The sequence below is a fragment of the Apium graveolens genome, chromosome 2, assembly GCF_009905375.1.
Source record: "Apium graveolens cultivar Ventura chromosome 2, ASM990537v1, whole genome shotgun sequence".
In the NCBI taxonomy this organism is placed as follows: Eukaryota; Viridiplantae; Streptophyta; class Magnoliopsida; order Apiales; family Apiaceae; genus Apium; species Apium graveolens.
In genome coordinates this window covers 102,760,559-102,783,408 of record NC_133648.1, presented here as the reverse complement: position 1 = coordinate 102,783,408, position 22,850 = coordinate 102,760,559, and the positions used below count along the sequence as shown (strand labels likewise).

General features: G+C 38.3%; 1 long non-coding RNA gene and 1 other non-coding gene across 2 annotated transcripts; one reads left to right on the top strand and one right to left on the bottom strand.

The window, feature by feature from the left end:
- Nucleotides 1-7,479: 7,479 nt before the first annotated feature.
- LOC141709611 (small nucleolar RNA R71) lies at nucleotides 7,480-7,586 on the bottom strand. Its single transcript, XR_012570177.1, has one exon. It is a non-coding gene; the product is annotated as a small nucleolar RNA R71 (small nucleolar RNA).
- A 13,666-nt stretch (nucleotides 7,587-21,252) lies between these two features.
- LOC141707696 (uncharacterized) lies at nucleotides 21,253-21,980 on the top strand. The gene is made up of 2 exons (XR_012569120.1): nucleotides 21,253-21,424; nucleotides 21,521-21,980. It is a non-coding gene; the product is annotated as an uncharacterized LOC141707696 (long non-coding RNA).
- Nucleotides 21,981-22,850: the final 870 nt, after the last annotated feature.

The window sequence follows — 22,850 nt, the reverse complement described above, 5'->3', positions numbered from 1 at the left end:
GCTTAAAAAATCTGTTCTTTTCCAATTTTACATTCATATCTTGTCAGTGATTCCTAAATTTTGTTCACCTTGTCATGAGTTATTGAGTGTTGACCTTGAAGGTGCCTGGTACTCAATGCAGTAACTCTAAGTTGTGCCTTGAAATCATTATTTATCAGCATTTCATCAGCTTTGGCTAGGTGCTTAGCAAGAATTTTTTCAGTAAGAACAAAATTAACTTTGTTCCACTCCTTTCCTTTAGGAGTTTCACTCCAAGGTACTGGTGCATCCTCTCTAACAAACTTCTTGATTAGATCAGCTTTGCATGGAGCTTGTTGAGGTGCATGTCCAGATGGACCAGCTGCATCAGCATCCACATTTGTAGCAGCTTCACCGGTAATTTCAACATTGTCAGCATTAGAACTTACAGAGCCTGCAGTATCAGCATCTTCTGATAGAATAACAGTATGTGAGTCTATAAATGTTTCAACATCATCCTCTAAATTCTGATCTGTAACTAAGTTCTGATCAACATCCAAATTCTGACGCCCACCTAATATTTGATCTTCATCATCCAGATTCAGAATTGGTGTTGTTGGAACATCTGCATTGAAATCAGCATCTAGAATTGGTGTTGTTGGTGGAGTAACTTGAGTGGGTGGAGCTTCCAAGTACAGAACATCAGGTACAACCAAGTTGTGAATATCTATTTCATCACTTGTACCTGGATCTTCAGCATGTACTGGATCATTAATAGGAGATACGGGAGGTGTAGGCACTTGCTCTGGAATATCCTCTTGCTCTTGAATAGGAGACTTTTGAGCTTGAGTAATGTCTGATTCAGCTGTAGGAAGTAATTTGATTACTATAGGTTCTGTTGGGATCATAGATTCCTGACCCCCTTCCTTAGCTGCTGCTTCCAGGACTTCTTCAGAGTGTGATGATTCACTTACAGCCCTCCTGGCTCTTTGCTTTTTAAGTCTCTTTGCTGAAGTTGAGACTTTGGGAGGTTCATCATCAGTATTTAGCTTTCTAAGCCTTTTGAGGGGCCCAGAACTCCCAGTTTCAGTATCTTTCTGAGAAAAGATCTTCTCAGCTTCTACAACAACATGTTCTGATAGTGGAACCTGTTCCTCATTATCTGACTCATCTCTCAGAATAATTATCCTTCTCTTCTGCTGAGACTGAGGCACAGTCTGTGTCCTCTTTGGTTTTGAAGATGTAGGCTTCACTGGATGTGTTGAAGGTTGTGGTTGAGTTTGAGGTTGATGAGAGGTGGTATGTTCTGATGGCTGTTGTGTTGGTTGTGATGAGTTGGTGGGTTGGACATCAAGATAGACATATGTATAAGTTTGTGGATTAGCATTTACCAAGATTTGTTTTACTGACTGAGGAATCTGTAAGGGTCTCAGCACTTGTTTCTTATTGTCAGCATTTAACAAATCATTAAAGGCCCTTTTTGTAAGCTTAAAGGGTGAAATTAAATCATTGGCTGGTTGGGGTTCATCAGCACAACAATAAGTATATGTAAGGTGACAGAATCTAGCAAAGTATACTATATTCCTATCCTCTGTCATCCTATCCCATATAAAACCTAGCACAACACTTGCAAAATCAAAATGAGTTTGATGGATAAGGGCATACCCGATTTGCTGACTCATGATGGGAATAACATCAAAGTTGGAGCATTTATTGGCGAATGCCTTGGTGATACAATCAAAGAAAAAGCTCCATTCATTTATGATATTTGATCTTTTCAGTTGACCCAGCTTTCCCAAACTTTTCTCATAGCCCAGACTGGCCATAAGCTGCTGTAAAACAGGATCCTCCACTGTTGAGAATGTACAACCTTCAGGTAAGTGGAGAGCTTTACGAACTGCTCCTAGAGTCACCACATGCTCGACATCTCCTGATGTGAGAATTATGCTTGGTGAACCAGCAGCACCACCATTATCAAAAATCCCAGTTCGCCAAAATGTCAGCACTTGATTGCTTGAAATAGTTTGAGGTTGGGTCAAAGCATACCCAATCTCACTATTGGCTAATAAATCTTGCACAAAGTGCAGATCTGATAGAGCTTCAGCCTTATTCAAGATCGCAACATAGTTATTTGGTACAAACTTGGCTCCATCAACAATTAAATCCTTGGGCGCCATCAGAAATAAGTGAGAAATAAGTGTTCCTGAAAGGTGTTTGATGAAATGTCTGTATAGAAAACCGTCAAAAAATGTGAGAGAACAACAAAAAGAGAGAGAGTGAATAGAATATAAATGTGAATAAAAGATTTGAAAATCTTTTATCTCTTTTACTTAGAAAACCCACGTGACAACAGTTATTGAGAAGTGGAACAGACCTTACACCTATCATCCATGCAGCAGTTAAGACAAAAGTTAATGGGCACGGTAAATAAGTAATGATTACTTTGCATGTTCAGTTTTTCAAAAAGAAACTGTTCTCACTAAATAAATGATTATTACTGTTTTATCTCACATAGTCCAATATTCTGAAAAATATAACCGTTCAAGTATTGACTTAAAATTAAACCAAGTAAATAAATACTGCCACGTCAGCATCAGAACTTGATTATTATCAGAATTTAAAAGTCATCAGAATATGGCTTCTTAACTCAAAAGGTGAATGTTTATTTCTGTAATTCTTCACACAAATACTGATATGGTTACAACAGAACTTAATCATCAGAACTTCCATCAGAACTTGTCCTCGGAATTTATGCAACTGACACTTAAACTGTTCATCTAAAATAACATTGATCACCACAGTAATTTTCATCATTCATATGGAGTGTAAGTGTGTGCATTAAGCTAAATATCAGACAAAGAGTAAAGTTTGATTCACTTCAGTACATCTTAGAAATAAGGCATAACTAAGAACTTTGCTTAAAATCTGTCAACAGTCTGAAGCCTACTATAGAATGAGTTTATGCATGAGTCCACCTCAACTGTTTTATGCTCATTTTATGCATATTTTGAAATTCCTTTTTACAGTGGCTTCTCAGTGTAAGTGAGCCACGACTGCTTATCAGAATTTATGCTATTATCAGAGTATTTCTCCAGTAATCAAAGAATGTGAAAAGTCACCAAGAAAATTTTATTTTGCTTTTCTAATGCATATTACTTAATACCAACAATGCACTTGGGTCTTTCCTTCCACATACATTTTTCTCTAGATCTCAAAGGAGTACCTGATATTTATTTCTTTTCTTTTTCTTTTTCTTTTGATAAGTGAGGCTTATCAGCACTTAGTACATCCATAAGATTTACCAACATCAGAACTTAAGAGATAAGAAGCACTATTCTAGTTTTTGACTTAGTAATAAGATACACAAAGTAAACCTAACCAAGCTCAGTATCAGAATTTGCTTGTGTAAAAAGATTTCCACATAAACAATTACTTCAAACATGGGATCTTTAGTATATTAAAGACTACTAGGTCAGTATCTGGCACAGTTATCCTCATTGGATTGAATAGTCACAGAAACATTCATATCACTATCAAAGTTTAGAAATTCACATCAGACAACAATCAGCACTTAAAAAATTTCAATTTAAGCACAGAATACCCAAAGATAGTAATATCTGTAAATACTAATCATAAAGTCTGATGTATCAGAACATAAACTAAGCAGATTTAGAGAAAGAACATGAAACCATTCCAAGTTCATTTACCAATCTTGTAAAAGTAGCTTCACACTGTGGTTTTGTGAAGATATCTTCTAGTTGTTGATCTATTGGAACAAAGTGCAATTCCACTGTACCCTCTATCACATGTTCCCTTATGAAGTGGTACCTAATGCTGATGTGCTTTGTCATTGAGTGTTAAACTGCATTACCTGTCATAGCAATAGCATTTTGATTATCACAGTAAATAGGGATTTTAGAATATGTTAACCCATAATCCAGTAACTGATTCTTCATCCAAAGAATCTGTGCACAACAGCTTCCTGCAACAATGTATTCTGCTTCTGCAATTGATGTGGAAATTGACTTTTGTTTCTTGCTAAACCAAGAAACCAATCTGCCTCCAAGAAATTGGCAGCTTCCACTTGTGTTTTTCCTGTCAATTTTGCATCCTACAAAATCTACATCTGAGTAACCTATTAGCTTAAAGTCTGATTCTCTAGGATACCACAATCCCAGATCAGCTGTACCCTTAAGGTACTTGAAAATTCTGTTCACATCTGTTAAGTGAGGTTCTCTTGGATCTGCTTGAAATCTTACACAAAGACAGGTAGCAGACATGATATCAGGTCTACTTGTAGTTAGATAGAGTAATGAGCCAATCATACCTCTGTAATCAGTAATATCTACTGATATACCAGTATCCTTATCCAATTTTGTTGCAGTGGCCATAGGAGTGGATGCACTTGAACAGTCTTGCATTCCAAATTTTTTCAACAAATTTCTGGTGTACTTAGATTGACAAATAAAAGTTCATTCCTCATTCTGCTTGACCTAAAGGCCCAGAAAATAGCTAAGTTCTCCCATCATACTCATTTGATATCTTGATTGCATTAGCTTGGCAAACCTTTTACAAAGTCTATCATTTATAGAACCAAAAATGATATCATCAACATATATCTGTACAAAAAGTAAGTCTTTTCCATGGTTGAGATAGAATAAAGTTTTATCAATAGTCCCTCTGTTGAATCCACTTTCCAAAAAAAAAACTGAGCTAATGTCTCATACCATGCTCTTGGAGCTTGCTTATGGCCATAAAGTGTTTTATCAAGTCTGTAGACATGATTAGGAAATTTTGAATCTACAAACCTGGAGGTTGTTCAACATATACTTCTTCTTCCAATTCTCCATTAAGAAAAGCACTTTTTATATCCATTTGAAAGACTACAAACTTTTTATGAGCAGCATAAGCCAAAAATATCCTTATGGCTTCCAATCTAGCAACTGGTGAAAATGTTTCATTATAATCAATTCCCTCATGTTGAGAGTATCCTTTTGCAACCAACCTTGCTTTATTCCTTGTAATTATGCCATCACTATCAGTTTTATTTCTGAACACCCATTTTGTACCAACAACAGATCTGTTCTTTGGTCTTGGCACTAGGGTCCATACTTTATTTCTTTCAAATTTATTTAACTCTTCCTGCATTGCTTGCACCCAATCAACATCTTGAAGAGCTTCTTCTACTTTCTTTGGTTCAGCCTGAGAAATAAAAGAGTGATAGAGACATTCATTTGATGTTGCTGTCCTAGTACATATACCTGCTTCAGGATCTCCAATAATCAAGTCAGGTGTATGTGCTTTAGTCCACTTCCTTGCAGATGGAAGATTATCTCTAGAACTGGATGCTCCCCCATGATCCATGCTGTCTCCATCAACATATTCTGATGCTCCCCCTGAAATTATGTTATCTGAGTTGGTGATAAGTGGCATTTTATACCACTTAGAACGTCTTAAAATGGCTTAAATTGGTGTCTTGAAATCAAGTATTTTGTGTATTTGATGCGTTTTTCTAGTGTTTATGCATTTCAAGGTATTAGTTGCATTTCGGAGGAGGAATCATCAAGAATAAGCCTTGGCATATGTTCACCATTGAGAGAGGAAAAGAACGGGCAGATTACGGCGAAGAAACGGAGCAAACCTGGAATTTTTCCAGTAGGGTCCTGCGCGCCCGCGCAGCAATGCTGAGCGGCCGCGCAGCAGCCTTGCGCGCCCGCGCAGAAATGCTGAGCGGCCGCGCAGGGTCGGGGAAAAGATATATTATTTTAGACTAATCTGAGTTTTATGGGACTATTATATAGGTAGATTTGAGACGTTTTCATGGGAGAAAAAAAGAGGAGATTATGTTTTAGATTGTGTTTTGCGCAAGAAGCGAAGGAGATAAGGAAGAAGACCGATTTAGCACACAGCAACGAAGAGGAAGCATATACTCTTGTGATTCTTGTTTCGTTGTAACGTTGGATGCTAGTTTTCTTGCTTTGACTTATTTACTCTTGTGACATACTCTGTTTTAATATAATCAGTTTAGTTATTATTTTCTTGTGTTTGTTTATCATGATTTCATATGAACCCATGATGGCGATAAGTTCTATTATGGGCTAATCGTGATCATGGGGTTGCAACGGATTTATTATGGAATTCTTTAGTTAATTGTTTAATACTTTAGTATGTGATGATTGTATGATATCTAGTATTGGTTGTGCGTATTCGTCTTATGTGCGTCGCGAACATATAAGATAGGGTGTTAATCTCTTGTGAAGCGACAGTGGATCTTGAGATTTAGAACTTGCCATGCTAGCATAGGTTCATGTACGTTGTGCATGATTAGTGGGTAACTCTAACAGTTTTATTTGCCCTATGTAATCAAAAAGGGATAACTTGTGCTTAAATCGTTGTGCTGTCAATTTCTGTAGACATATAGGAACTCAACATAATTGATGACTATTCAACTTCTATCTTAATTGTGGATGTTTGGTAGAATGGTATTAGTACAATGAAAGTTGGCTTTTATCAGTTTCGTGTTATTCGATTAATATCATCACTGTCACATGCTAAAGGTAATAACAATGGCTATAGAAGGAAGTAATAATGAAGTTGTGATCTCATGAGTGTTTTATATTTGATAAATTGAAGTGTTAGTTAAGTGGTTAATTAAGTAGTTAATTATAGTTAATATTTAATCAACAATTTTAAGTGTTATTATCTTAACATTGAGAAGTAATCATACATTGGTGAGTGAGTTAAATTAGACAATAAATTAGTCTGAGTCTCTGATGGAACGAACTAGAAAATATTCTATATTACTTGCGAACGCGTATACTTGCGTGAATATTAGTGCGTGATTTCGCCCTAACAAGTTTTTGGCGCCGCTGCCGGGGACTCGGCGTATTTGTTTAGTTTATGTACTTACCATCATTGGTCATTAGGACTCAGTGATTAGGACGTAGTAGTTAATTACTCTTTTCGGTTGTGTTTCAGGTACTTTAGCAAGCGTTTATGCAAACTCGTTCTCGTGCTCGCAAGAGGACCTTAGATACAGCTGAGGAGAAAGACGAAGTTCTTGATACACCGGAGAAGTTAGATTTTGAGGATTCGGATTCAGGAACTGAGCAGAAAGAACCAGTAAACATGGGAGATCGTATTGAACAAGCTGATCCAGCTCTTATGGATTTTTCTCGGCCTAAAATTGATGACATTCAGTCAAGCATCCTTCATCCGGCTATTCAAGCTAACACCTTTGAAATCAAGCCGGGCACTATTTAGATGGTGCAGAATTCTGTTTCTTTTGGAGGAGCGGCAACTGAAGACCCCAACATGCATATAAGGAATTTTGTCGAGATCTGCAGCACTTTTAAGTATAATGGCGTGACTGATGAGGCTATCAAGTTGAGGCTTTTCCCATTCTCACTGAGGGATAAGGCTAAAGACTGGTTACATTCGGAACCAGCTGGGTCCATCACTACGTGGCAAGATCTTGCGCAAAAGTTTCTGGTGAAGTTTTATCCAATGGCAAAGACTGCTGCTATAAGGAGTGCTCTTACTCAGTTTACGCAGCAACCTACAGAATCTATGTGCGAGGCTTGGGAACGCTACAAGGAAATGTTGAGAAAATGTCCACATCATGGAATGCCGGATTGGATGGTAATCACTGGTTTTTATAATGGTTTGGGGGCCCAATCTCGGCCCATGCTCGATGCAGCAGCTGGAGGCGCCTTATGGGCTAAAAGCTATACTGAGGCGTATAATCTTATCGAGACGATGGCTGCAAATGAGCATCAAAACCCAACTCAGAGGATGACGTCAGGCAAGGTCGCAGGTATTCTGGAAGTTGATGCAGCCACCGCTATTGCAGCCCAGCTCCAAGCGCTATCAATGAAGGTTGATTCTCTGGCTACGTATGGAGTTAATCAAATAGCTATGGTTTGTGAGCTTTGTGCAGGTTCTCATGCTACGGATCAGTGTTCTCTTGTCAACGAATCTGTTCAATATGTGAATAATTATCAGCGATAACAGCAGCCTGTGCCAGCGACCTATCATCCTAACAACAGAAATCATCCAAATTTCAGTTGGGGAAATAATCAGAATGCTATTCAGCCACCATATCAGCAAGGAGTAAGTAAACAGTTTAACCCACCTGAATTCCAGCAACCACAACAGTATGCTACAAGGCAATCATATCCTCAACAGGGAAGTGCAACTGCACCTACTAGTGCTGATTTTGAGGAACTTAAGCTGTTGTGCAAGAGTCAGGCGGTTTCTATCAAGACCTTGGAAAATCAAATCGGTCAATTAGCCAATGCAGTGCTCAATCGTCAACCTGGCACTCTTTCTAGTGACACGGAAGTACCAGGCAGGAAGGAAGCTAAAGAGCAAGTCAAGGCTATTACCTTAAGGTCTGGAAAAGTAGATGATGCTGAAAAGGCAAAAGAAGTCGAAGCTGAAGTTAGAGATGAAGAATTTAAGCAAAAGGAGAAAGCGGCGGAACCAAGGAAGACTACTGTTGAACACACTCTGCCTGAGGCTAATACAGGGGATAAACAGCTCTATCCTCCACCACATTTCCCTAAGAGATTGCAGCAACAAAAGCTGGATAGACAGTTCGGGAAGTTTCTGGAGGTGTTCAAGAAACTTCACATCAATATACCTTTCGCTGAGGCTCTGGAACAAATGCCTAGTTATGCAAAGTTTATGAAGACTATTCTTTCAAGGAAGGTGAAACTGGATGACCTTGAAACCGTTGCTCTCACGGAAGAATGCAGCGCTGTTCTACAGCAAAAGTTACCACCAAAACTGAAAGATCCAGGAAGCTTCACCATTCCTTGCACCATTGGCAATCTAACTTTTGACAAGTGCCTTTGTGATTTGGGAGCAAGCATTAATCTGATGCCCTTGTCGATCTTTAAAAAGCTGGATCTGCCTGATCCAAAACCCACATACATGTCGCTACAATTGGCTGACCGTTCCATTACTTACCCAAGGGGCATAGTTGAGGATGTGCTCGTAAAGGTGGATAAGCTCTTCTTTCCTGCAGATTTTGTTATTCTGGATTTTGAGGAAGATAAGAAGATTCCCATAATCTTGGGGAGGCCTTTCTTGGCTACTGGTCGTACCTTGATAGACGTGCAAAAAGGGGAACTTACTATGCGGGTCCAAGATCAGGATGTGACCTTCAACGTATTCAAGGCAATGAAATTCCCTACAGAAGATGAGGAGTGCTTAAAAGTGGATGTGATTGATTCCGCAGTTACTTCGGAACTCGAGCACATGCTAATGTCTGATGCATTGGAAAAGGCCTTAGTGGGGGAATTTGACAGTGATGATGAAGATAGCAACGAGCAATTACAATATCTGAACGCTTCGCCCTGGAAGCGAAAGCTGGACATACCATTTGAATCTCTTGGTACTTCTAACCTCAAGAATGCTGAAGGGAAGCTCAAACCATCAATAGAGGAAGCACCTACCTTAGAGCTCAAACCCTTACCTGAACACTTGAGGTATGCTTTTTTAGGTGATTCATCTACATTACCTGTTATTATTTCAGCTGACCTTTCAGGTAGTGAGGAAGACAAGCTCTTAAGGATTTTGAGAGAATTCAAATCGGCTATAGGATGGACCATAGCAGACATCAAGGGGATAAGTCCTTCATATTGTATGCATAAAATTCTGCTAGAGGAAGGAAGTAAGCCAACTGTGGAACAGCAGCGAAGACTGAACCCGATCATGAAGGAGGTGGTGAAGAAAGAAATTCTGAAATGGCTAGATGCAGGCATCATTTATCCTATTTCTGACAGCTCGTGGGTGAGCCCCGTGCAATGTGTACCTAAGAAAGGAGGTATCACTGTGGTCGCAAATGAAAAGAATGAGCTCATCCCTACTCGAACAGTTACAGGATGGAGAGTATGCATGGATTACAGGAAATTGAACAAAGCCACAAGAAAGGATCACTTTCCTCTTCCATTTATTGATCAAATGCTTGACAGATTGGTGGGACATGAGTATTTTTGTCTTCTGGATGGTTATTCCGGGTATAATCAGATTTGTATTGCACCAGAGGATCAGGAAAAGACTACCTTCACCTGTCCATTTGGCACATTTGCTTTTCGTAGAGTTTCGTTTGGGTTATGTGGCGCCCCGGCCACCTTTCAGAGATGTATGATGGCTATATTCTCTGACATGATTGGAAATAACGTCGAGGTGTTCATGGATGACTTCTCCGTCTTTGGACACTCATATGATGAATGTTTGAATAATCTGCGCGCCGTACTCAAAAGATGCGTGGAAACTAATTTGGTGCTTAATTGGGAGAAATGTCATTTTATGGTGCGTGAAGGCATTATCCTTGGGCATAAGGTCTCTAGCAAGGGTCTGGAGGTGGACAAGGCCAAGGTAGGAGTCATTGAAAATCTTCCCCCACCTAATTCGGTGAAAGGAATCCGTAGTTTTCTCGGTCATGCGGGTTTTTATCGGCGATTCATCAAGGACTTTTCAAAGATATCTAAGCCGTTGTGCAATTTGCTTGAGAAAGAGGTGCCTTTCAAATTTGATGATGAATGTTTGGCAGCATTCGAGACTCTCAAGGAGAGTTTAATCACGGCACCAGTTATTACAGCACCAGATTGGACAGAACCGTTTGAGATGATGTGTGATGCGAGTGATTATGCGGTAGGTGCAGTTCTGGGACAGCGCAAGAAAAATCTCTTCCATGTGGTCTACTATGCGAGTAAGACTTTAAATGGGGCCCAATTGAACTACACCACTACTGAGAAGGAGCTTTTGGCTATAGTCTTTGGCTTTGAGAAATTTCGATCTTATCTGCTTGGTACGAAAGTGACAGTATTCACTGATCATGCAGCTATTCGCTATCTGGTTTCTAAGAAGGATTCGAAACCGAGACTCATTCGTTGGGTGCTTTTACTTCAAGAATTTGAGTTAGAGATCAAAGATAGAAAAGGTACTGAGAATCAAGTAGCTGACCATCTCTCTAGGTTGGAGAATCCCGATTCTACTTCACAAGATAGGACGTTAATCAATGAATCTTTTCCGGATGAGCAGTTATTTGCAATTCAGGAGGAAGAACCATGGTTTACAGATATTGTAAACTATCTTGTCAGCAATATAATGCCTCCTAATTTGACATCCGCGCAAAAGAAGAAGTTTCTGCATGAGGTGAAGTGGTATATGTGGGATGAACCATATTTGTTTAGATAGGGAGCTGACCAGATCATCAGGAGATGTATCCCGTTCTGTGAGACGGAGGGGATATTACGAGACTGCCATTCCACGGTTTATGGTGGACACTATGGAGGTGAGAAGACGGCAGCTCGTATTCTGCAAGCAGGTTTTTTCTGGCCTACCTTGTTCAAGGATGCTCATCAGTTTGTTTTAAGGTGTGATCGTTGCCAAAGAGTGGGAAATTTGTCAAGGAAGGATGAGATGCCATTAAATGTGATGCTTGAAGTCGAGATCTTTGATGTATGGGGAATCGATTTCATGGGGCCTTTTATCTCGTCTTGCAATAATCAGTACATCTTGCTGGCAGTCGATTATGTCTCAAAATGGGTCGAAGTTAAAGCTTTACCGACAAATGATGCAAAGGCAGTGCTAAATTTTCTTCATAAGCAAATTTTCACAAGGTTTGGAACACCTCGGGTAATCATAAGTGATGAAGGATCGCATTTTTGCAACCGTAAGTTCACTTCTATGATGCAGCGTTATAATGTGAATCATCGAGTAGCTACTGCCTATCATCCGCAAATAAATGGTCAAGCGGAAGTGTCTAACAGAGAGATAAAGCGCATTCTAGAGAAGGTTGTTTGTCCGTCAAGGAAGGATTGGTCTTTAAAGCTCGATGAAGCTGTTTGGGCTTACAGAACAGCATACAAAACTCCACTTGGGATGTCACCATTTCAGTTGGTGTACGGCAAGGGATGTCATCTACCGGCGGAGCTTGAGCATAAGGCCTACTGGGCATTGAAGAAATTGAACCTGGATTTAGATGCAGCTGGTAAGAAAAGAATGCTTCAGCTTAATGAACTTGATGAATTTCGACTTCAAACGTACGAGAATAACAAAATGTATAAAGAAAAGGTGAAGAGGTGGCACGATAGGAAGCTACATCCTAAGTTATTTGTGCCAGGGCAACAAGTTCTGTTATTCAACTCTCGGCTCCGACTTTTTCCTGGTAAGTTGAAATCAAGGTGGTCTGGACCTTTTATTGTCAAAACTGTGTTTCCACATGGAGCAGTGGAAATTTTTGAGAATGATTCGGACCAAGCATTCAAGGTTAACGGTCAGCGGTTGAAACACTACTATGGGGACATGGCAAACCGAGAGGTGGTTAGTGCCATTTTGTTGACTACTTGAGAAAGATACGGAACATCAAGCTAATGACGAAAAAGAAGCGCTGCATGGGAGGCAACCCATGAATTGTTGTTACAGGAACCCTTAGAAGTTAATAACCTATCCAAAAACACAAAAAAATCAGAAAACAGGGGGTGAAAAAAAAAATTCCAGAGACCCTCTGCGCGCCCGCGCAGCTATGCTGAGCGACCGCGCAGCTTGCTGCGCGCCCGCGCAGAAATGCTGAGCGGCCGCGCAGGGGTCGAGTTCCAGAAATTTTTTTACAGTTCAGAAAAAAAAAAACAAAAAAAAAACAATAAAAAAAACACAAAAACCCATCACAACCCATAAACCCACGAATTCTTTTCCCATTACTCCATGATTTTATCCCTCAACCCCACTCCTAATCTAATTTAACCTACTCCACACCCTATATATACATACACCTATCCTACATATCTCCCACAACTTCCTACACTTAAACCCTCTCATAAACATCAAAAATTAGTTCTTACACACTTTTATTCACAAATCAATGGCACCCAAGAGAGCACGCACTATTGACAGCAGCAGCACAGTTCCTACTGCTGATTCATCAAGGGGTACTGCTGCAAGGCCTCGGTTAACTGACAGAGCTGCGGAGGAGGAGTACACTAGGCTGTTGGGGAAGCCGATTTTGAAGGAGAGGGGGTTTTTACCATCAGGGAGGGATGGTGAGTTGTTGCCCATGATTGCAGAGAAGGGGTGGATAGCTTTTTGTGAGTCACCCGAAGCAGTACCGATGAGTGTTGTTCGCGAGTTCTACGCGAAGGCTGAAAAGAATGGGTTTTCTGTAGTTCGTGGGCTGACGGTTGATTATCATCCTGCGGCGATTCGCCGTGTGATTGGACAGCGAGAGAGAAAGCCCGAGGAGGAGAACTGGAATGAAAAGACTGCTGAGGATTTTGACTTGGATTTGATTTGTGCGACTCTCTGTCGACCGGGCACAGTTTGGAACCGCAGTCCAGCCAATAATGAGTATCGTCACTTTCCGGCGATCGCCATGAACAGTTGTTGTGGGGAATTCTGAATGAGGAATACTATATGGACCTTGGTGAGTTTATCTACCAAGGAATTCTGAAGTTTTTGAGGGGAGCAAAGCATATGAACATCCCTTATGAATCCACGGTTACAAAGCTATGCCGAGCAGTAGGAGTGAACTGGCCGGGTCATGAGCAGTTGCAGTTGCCAGCAGCTCCGATAGATTCTGGCACTCTGAATGGGATGCAGGAGTGGACCGGTGGTGAGCCTGAGGAGCATGGGCTGGGTTATCGTCTTCCAGGAGGGCGTCCAGCACGAGGTGCTACTATGGCCAGGCCAGGGCGTGGTGAGGCTAGTTCTTCAAGAGCTCAGGAGGGTGCTGGGATGGGTGATGCCCAGTATAGGAGGCTTTCACGGCGGATGGATGCCATGTATGAGACGCAGAGCAGGTTTGCTCAGGAGCTCACCCTTGCGTTAGGGACTGCTTTTCGAGGCCTTGGAGCTGATATCCAGTGGCCAGTTTTTGGTGAGGACTCTGCATACCCGCCGCCTGATACTCCACCCACTGAGGGTGATGATGATGATGACTCCGAGTAGGTATACCCTGTGTTCCTTTCTACTACCTTCACTGGGGACAGTGAAGATTTTAAGTTTGGGGGTGGTAGTTAAGGAATATTTTGTGTGTGTCATATAGCTGCATATTCATGAGAGTTAGTTCATATAGTTGCATAATTTTTGCTATAGAGTTTTTTTATAGCTTTATTTGTTTGTCATATCATATAGCTCATACATATACCATGATCCCTTTTGCAATGATTTATCGACTGAATTGTGATATTGATGCGAGTGTAGTGATAGCATTAAAGTGATATTAAGTTGTGTAGGTTGATATGCATGCTAGAAGCACTTGTATTTTCACTAAATCTTAGAGAATGCTTAAGGACTAGATTGTTGTTATGATCTGATTATTTTCGAGGATAATCTATTTATTATGCTTAGAATCTGATAATAGGTTCTTAGTGGTAAAGGCATGAAAAAGAAAAAAAATGGAGTAAAAATGGAATTTATGGCTAGGCGTCAAATGGCTAGTAGCCGGCTCGCATGTTATGCGAGTAGTCTAGGGTTGAGCAAGATGGAGCGAAACGCACTTGCTCAGGAAAAAAAAAGAGAGAAAAAAAAAGAAGAAAAAAAAAAAATTTGCATAATTGATCAAGAGTGGGCTCTTTGGTATTCGAGTTATTAAGTTCTTGGGGGACTTTGTGCCTAGTGACCTAAGGCTTTTAGAGTCTGGGATCCGCTAACCTAACGCTCGTTACATGGATACCATTGTATAAGTCTATTGTGGACCTCACTCATTGCACGGTCAAATAAGCATTTGAGTTGTAAATAAGAAGCACGATTCCGTAGTAAGCTCCAGATTTCTTGTAGTGTTGTATATCACTTTGTGCCTAGAATTTTTATTCTTTGTATAATCGTAGGATTGCCTTGAGGATAGTCTAGTCATAGTAATTGGTCTAGTTCCGAAGCATATCTGTTAAGCATTTGCACACACCACGTTTCTGGCTGTATGTCTGTTTGCATGAGTTTATTGATCTTTAGTGTCTAACTGCATTCGTTGAGACGTGACAATTTGGTTGGTTAATTGTAGTAAGGGGGATCGTTGCATTTTCATATATATTGCATTCATGCATATTTTTTTTATTTGTTTTGAGTCTGTGACGCTTGAGGACAAGCATCGATTTAAGTTTGGGGGTGTGATAAGTGGCATTTTATACCACTTAGAACGTCTTAAAATGGCTTAAATTGGTGTCTTGAAATCAAGTATTTTGTGTATTTGATGCGTTTTTCTAGTGTTTATGCATTTCAGGGTATTAGTTGCATTTCGGAGAAGGATTCATCAAGAATAAGCCTTGGCATGTGTTCACCATTGAGAGAGGAAAAGAACGGGCAGATTACGGCGAAGAAACGGAGCAAACCTGGAATTTTTCCAGTAGGGTCCTGCGCGCCCGCGCAGCAATGCTGAGCGGCCGCGCAGCAGCCTTGCGCGCCCGCGCAGAAATGCTGAGCGGCCGCGCAGGGTCGGGGAAAAAGATATATTATTTTAGACTTCTACTTCTGTTTGGCTTCCAACTTCTATGTAATCTGAGTTTTATGGGACTATTATATAGGTAGATTTGAGACGTTTTCACGGGAGAAAAAAAGAGGAGATTATGTTTTAGATTGTGTTTTGCGCAAGAAGCGAAGGAGATAAGGAAGAAGACCGATTTAGCACACAGCAACGAAGAGGAAGCATATACTCTTGTGATTCTTATTTCGTTGTAACGTTGGATGCTAGTTTTCTTGCTTTGACTTATTTACTCGTGTGACGTACTCTATTTTAATATAATCAGTTTAGTTATTATTTTCTTGTGTTTGTTTATCATGATTTCATATGAACCCATGATGGCGATAAGTTCTATTATGGGCTAATCGTGATCATGGGGTTGCAACGGATTTATTATGGAATTCTTTAGTTAATTGTTTAATACTTTAGTATGTGATGATTGTATGATATCTAGTATTGGTTGTGCGTATTCGTCTTATGTGCGTCGCGAACATATAAGATAGGGTGTTAATCTCTTGTGAAGCGACAGTGGATCTTGAGATTTAGAACTTGCCATGCTAGCATAGGTTCATGTACGTTGTGCATGATTAGTGGGTAACTCTAACAGTTTTATTTTCCCTATGTAATCAAAAAGGGATAACTTGTGCTTAAATCGTTGTGTTGTCAATTTCTATAGACATATAGGAACTCAACATAATTGATGACTATTCAACTTCTATCTTAATTGTGGATGTTTGGTAGAATGGTATTAGTACAATGAAAGTTGGCTTTTATCAGTTTCGTGTTATTCGATTAATATCATCACTGTCACATGCTAAAGGTAATAACAATGGCTATAGAAGGAAGTAATAATGAAGTTGTGATCTCATGAGTGTTTTATATTTGATAAATTGAAGTGTTAGTTATGTGGTTAATTAAGTAGTTAATTATAGTTAATATTTAATCAACAATTTTAAGTGTTATTATCTTAACATTGAGAAGTAATCATACATTGGTGAGTGAGTTAAATTAGACAATAAATTAGTCTGAGTCTCTGAGGGAACGAACTAGAAAGTATTCTATATTACTTGCGAACGCGTATACTTGCGTGAATATTAGTGCGTGATTTCGCCCTAACAGTTGGATCCTTCAGAATTTGAGTTTCCAGAATTATCAAAACTTGGCCCATCAGAACTTGATGAATCAGAACTTGAAGAGCCTGTTCTAGGTTCTGATGCTTCTTGAGATGTGGTTGTATCTTCAATTTGCCCCCCCTGCACATGTGCATTTTCCTTTGGCGTAGTTAACACAGTTTCAATAACATCAGAATCTAACCCATCAGAGTTTGCAGTATCAGGATTTATACTGTCAGGATTTAGATTGTCAGAATTTACAGAATCAGAATTTAAAGCTTCATTCTCAAATCTCAGCTGATCATGATCATTGAAATCTTCAAGTCCGGTAATCTTCTTATCATCAAAAGAGACATTGATAGATTCCATGATAACCCTTGTTCTTAAATTGTAGACTCTGAAGGCTTTTGTGGAAAGTGGATATCCAACAAAAATTCCTTCATCAGCTTTTAGATCAAATTAAGATAGTTGTTCCAGGATGAGTCTTAAGAACAAAACACTTGCATCCAAATACATGAAAGTACTTCAGATTTGGCTTCTTTTTCTTCACCATCTCATATGGTGTCTTTCCATGCTTGTTGATAAGTGTTGCATTCTGAGTAAAACAAGCAGTCTGCACAGCTTCAGCCCAAAAATAGGTTGGTAACTTTGCTTCATCAAGCATAGTTCGTGCAGCTTCAATAAGAGTTCTATTCTTTCTTTCAACAACTCCATTTTGCTGTGGAGTTCCAGGAGCAAAAAATTCCTGCTTGATTCCATGGTCTTTGCAGAACTCTTCCATAATCAAATTCTTGAACTCAGTGTCATTATCACTTCTTATGATTTTCACAGAGTCTTTAACCAATTTATCCAGTTGTTTGACATGATTAATCAAGATAGATGCAGTTTCACTTTTTGTGTGCAAGAAATACACCCATGTGTATCTGGTGAACTCATCCACTATGACCATAGCATATTTCTTCTTTGCAATAGACATGACATTCACTGGACCAAATAGATCAACATGTAGTAGGTGATAAGGCTCAAGAATTAAAGATTCAGTCTTGCTCTTGAATGAAGATTTTCTTTGTTTTACCTTTTGACAGGAATCACAAAGGCCATCAGGAACAAATACTGATTTTGGAAGTCCTCTCACAAGATCTTTCTTGACAAGTTCATTTATATTGTTAAAATTTAAATGAGAGAGTTTCTTGTGCCAATCCCAGCTTTCTTCAATTGATGCTCTGCTTAACAGACAGATTGCAGAACTGTCAGAACTTGTTGAAAGCTTGGATTCATAAATGTTACCATGCCTGTATCCTTTCAGAACAACTTTGCATGTAGATTTGCTTACAACTTCACAGTGTTCTTCAAAAAAATCCACATGATAACCTCTGTCACAGATTTGACTAACACTTAGCAGATTCTGTTTAAGTCCTGAGACTAGAGCTACTTTTTTAATGATGACATTCTCAAGATTAATATTGTCATATCCCAGAGTTTTTTCCATGTTGCCATCTCCATAAGAAACACATGGGCCAGCTTTCTCTACAAAGTCTGATAGCAGGGCTTTATTTCCAGTCATATGTCCTGAACATCCACTGTCCAGAACTAGGATATTTTTCCTGTTGCCCTGCAATCACAAAGACCACTAATGATTAGTTTTAAGGACCCAGACTTGCTTGGATCCTTTGGCCTTATTAAGTTTTTTAACATTTGCAGCGGATTTAACATCAGAGTTTATGTTAACATTTTTCTTATCAGAATTTACAGTATCAGACTTTGCATCAGAACTTTCACTAGAAGAAATAATGCTAACTTTCTTTAAAGAAGGTTTTATTTGATAATAATCATAGTACAAACTATGATATTCCTTACAAGTATAAATGGAATGCCATAAACTACCACAATGAAAACAAAGATTTTGTGGCCTATATCTAACAGACTAACTCTTAACTCCTGATTTTGAAGGTAAGGAGTTTATGTTTTTATTTTTCCTGCAAAAAGAAGCCAGATGGCTAGAATTTCCACAGTTATAACATTTCTTTCTAGGAGCATTAGGAACAGGCTTATAATCACTGCTTTTATTCACACCTTCCTTTCCATTCCTATTTATCCTAGGTGGCTTTACCTTGTTTAAATTCTTAACATCTTTCAGCTTATGCTTAAGCTGCTTCTTTGTCATTAAGCCTATGTTAACTTCAGTTGGCTTATCCTATTTTGGCTTGTCAGTAGTTAATTTCTCTTTAACTTCTGATTTATCAATATCAGACTTTACAGTTACAAACTTAACAGGATTTACCTTTGACTTTTGTTTAACAACTATAGGCTCAATTTCTACAGTTCCTTTATTATTCTTATCATCTCCATAACCTAAGCCCTCTTTCCAGTTTCCACTACTTAACAAATTCTGAGTTGTTCTTCCATAGTTAGTCCAAGTCCTGATAATCTCTCTTTCCTTTTCTAACTCAGTTTTTAGAGATTGATTCAATTTTAACACTTCATCTCTAACATAAAAAGCATCATCTCTTTCTTTCTGAGTTTGATGGAATATAACTAACTCTTTTTCTAAATAGTCATTCCTTTTTTTAAAAGCCAAATTTTCAGAAGTTAACCTTTCACGTGTTAAAGTTTGATCTCTATAACTAATAAACATGGTTTTAAGATATCTTCTCAACTCAGTAATATCATCAGTATGAAAAACATAAGTTGTTTGAGGGACCTTTAACTCAGCAGCTTCAGAATTGCTATCAGCATTTGCCATCAAAGCATAGTTCACCTCACTTTCAGAATCTGAAGTGTCTGTCCAGCTTTTCTTCTTTGTGACAAGTGTCTTGCCTTTGTCACCTTTTCCTTTCTTGCAGTCAGGAGATATGTGGCCTTTCTCACCACAATTGTAGCATTTAACATTTGAGTAATCTCCTCTGTCAGACTTTCCAGCTTTGCCTTCAGATTTTCTGAATCCCTTCTTATCAGAACTTCCACTTTTCCTGGAAAACTTCTTTCCCCTTCTGAATTTCCTGTAAGCTATCTTTGTGATACCCTTCACCATAAGAGCACACAATTCCATCATCTCTTCATCAGCATCCATCTCAGATAGACTTTCAGTTTCTGAATCCTCATCACTATCAGAACTTGATGACTCAGTATCAGACTTTGTGATGAGAGCCTTTCCTTTGCCTTTCTTTGAGACAGCCACTTTAGGGGATTCCTCCCCAGCCTTAAGAGTAACTGTCCTTGACTTTCTCCCATGCCTCTTACTTCTTTGATCCATCTCAAATTCATGAGTTTTGAGCATATCATAAATTTCATCAAGAGTAGTTTCATCAAGAGCATAGTTGTCTCTTATAGTAGTCGCCTTCAAGTCCCAACTTTCAGGAAGAGCTAAAAGGAATTTAAGATTAGTATCTTCAAGATCATATTCCTTATCCACCAGTGACAGATCATTCAAGAGTTTGACAAATCTGTCATATAAACCAGTTAATGACTCATCAGGTTTTGAGTCAAATTGCTCATACTCTTGAGTGAGTATAGTCCTCCTGTTCTTCTTAATTGAATCAGTTCCCTGTCATCTTGTCTCCAAGGCATCCCATATCTCCTTTGCAGTCTTGCAGTTAATTATCCTGTTTGACATGACATTATCAATGGCACTATGTAACAAATGTCTTACCTTTGCATCCTTTGCAATAGATGAGATATCTTCAGCTGTATATTCACTTTTCTCCTTTGGTACAGTCTGTGTTGGATGATCTGCAACTACAACAGAGAGCTTGGTTGGCTTATGTGGTCCTTCATTAATTCTGTCAAGGTATTCTGGATCTGTAGCTTCCAGAAACATATACATCCTCACCTTCCATATGGGATACTCAGAAGGTTTCAGTATGGGAACTCTAATAGTCTCATATCGATTATGGATTTGAGTCTTTGGAGTTTCTTCAGTTTTGGTGGGCTTGGTTGGAGTTTGTGTTTCTTCAGACATGATTATTTTTGGATCTTTACTGTATGTATGTTATCAGATTGCTCTGATACCACTTTTTAGGTCACACACACACTGTAGAAGAGGGTTGAATACAGTGTCTAGCACAATCAAATCGAATTAAGAACACAAGTATGAAACACAGAATAATCTTATTAATAAAACAGTGTTACAATGAAACCGTCCTCTCTCAGTGATGAACAAATATCACGAGAGCTGCTAGGGTTACAATGAATAATATTCTCGAATTGGATAACACATATAGTGTAAACCCTATGTTGTGTTTATATAGACACACAGTTACAAGATAATCTTCTAATTGATATCGAACATAAGTCTGCATCCTAAAATATATCAACCAGTTATCTTTTCTTCCAAGCATTCTATTCTTCATAGAATTCTTCTCCATGCATATCTCTTCTCGTTTTAGTCTCGATCTTCTTTCCTTTCAATCAATCGTCTTCCTTATCTGAAAGTCTCCTTAATTCCTGATATTATCTCCAGATAAATATTTTCTGATAACTTAAGTTCTGATATCTTAAGTCCTGACTTCAGTATAAGTACTGATTTCCAGTTAAGTCCTGATTTGTCCCGTTAGTTAAGATCTGAAAACTAAACACAAATCATTATTAGACATGACATCACAAATATATCTAACAACGCTTTTCAATGTTTCTTTAAAACATAGCTCAACAATACTTTTTAATTTTTTTCTGAATTAAAGTTTTATGTTTAAATTTTTATTCAAAAGAAAAATAAAAAAACATTATCAAGTTATAATTTACATAAGTTTCAAAATACATGAAAAGAGTGCATGTATACAATCTAGGAGACGGAACTGAGGTAGTAACATTTTGGTCCATTTATCGAGGAAACAGGGGTCTTATACAATCTTCTGCTCAATCTCTCTCTATGATACCCGTCATCAAAATTATAGTAAGTCCCTCTCTCTGTAAATTAGTGATGAATTAGATAATTTATATTTGTGTTGTATTGTACATTTGAGTGATTGAGGCGGATATAAACATTTAGTAAAGAGGAAAAGGAACACAAGATGGCCCCAAAGAAGAACCTTGGATCATTGAGAGAAGCTGATCTCAGGGGCAAGAAAGTGTTCGTAAGAGTTGATTTAAACGTACCATTGGATGATAATCTTAACATCACCGATGATACTAGACTTCGTGCTGCTGTTCCCTCCATCAAGTACTTGATGATTATGGGTGCTAAAGTCATCTTATCTTCTCACCTGGTACATATATATATACCAGGTGATTGTAAAGTGGCTATTTGCTGATTCTTTTATTTGACTCGCAAGTCGTAAATATTAGCAATTCAGATGCAAATCACCTGCTTATACTGTACCAACTTGTTTCTGGGTATTGTCACTGAATGTCATTTTGGGGGTGAAAAAATAGTTCTAAATGTCACTTCTAAAAATAATGGTCCAAGATTCCTTGAACCGAAATACTAGATCGCGTTTTGTTGTTGCTTATTTTTTTCCCTTTTAATTCACGCATAACGCCGGTTTAACTAGCATCATTTACTTTAATTTTTTTACTTTTTTTTCCTTATCATTTAAACCTTACATTAGGTAGCGTTTTGCATAAATTTTATTTATATTCGGTTAAATTGTTTTGTCTTTTATTCACTTTTTAATAATTCTAAAATTCAAAGAAAAAAATTATTCTAAATTTTTTTATATAGGCTCCAAGATTTAAATTAGAGTTCAGTTCCTAGGGACGGCTCTAAACCCTAAATTAAATTAGGGTTTAGACTCTAGGGTTTAGGATGCCCTAAACCCTAAATCGGTGTATTTTTTATTAATTTTTTTAATATTTCTAAAATCCAAAAGGGGATTGATGAACCCCAAAATGTTAAAAATTGTTAAATTAGATATGTATTTTATTTAATTTTTTATATTTCTAAAACTCGGAAGAGATTATTGAAGCCTAAAAAATTAAAAATTCTAAAATTATGTTACACCGTTAAATTGAAAACATAACATTAAGAAGTGTTTTCGGTCTCGAAACAACACATAAAAAATTTAAAATAAAGAAAAAACAAAAGCAAAAACTCATAACGCTGCATCACTGAGCGTGATGTATTTATTAAAATAAAAGAAGTTGCAAAACGCTAGATCGCCTGGTGTGAATGCATGTATATTAAAATTTAAAAAAATGGGGTAAAACGTTACACGAAATAGCGTTTTTATCTGTTTTCTAAACGTTGCACGATATTCCATGTTAAAGTGACATTTTGGGCCTTAATTTTCAGTAATGACATTTTGGACATTTTTAACTCAAATAGTGTCATTTTGGGTCTTTTCTCCTTGTTTTTATGACAATAATGACACAAGTCGCAT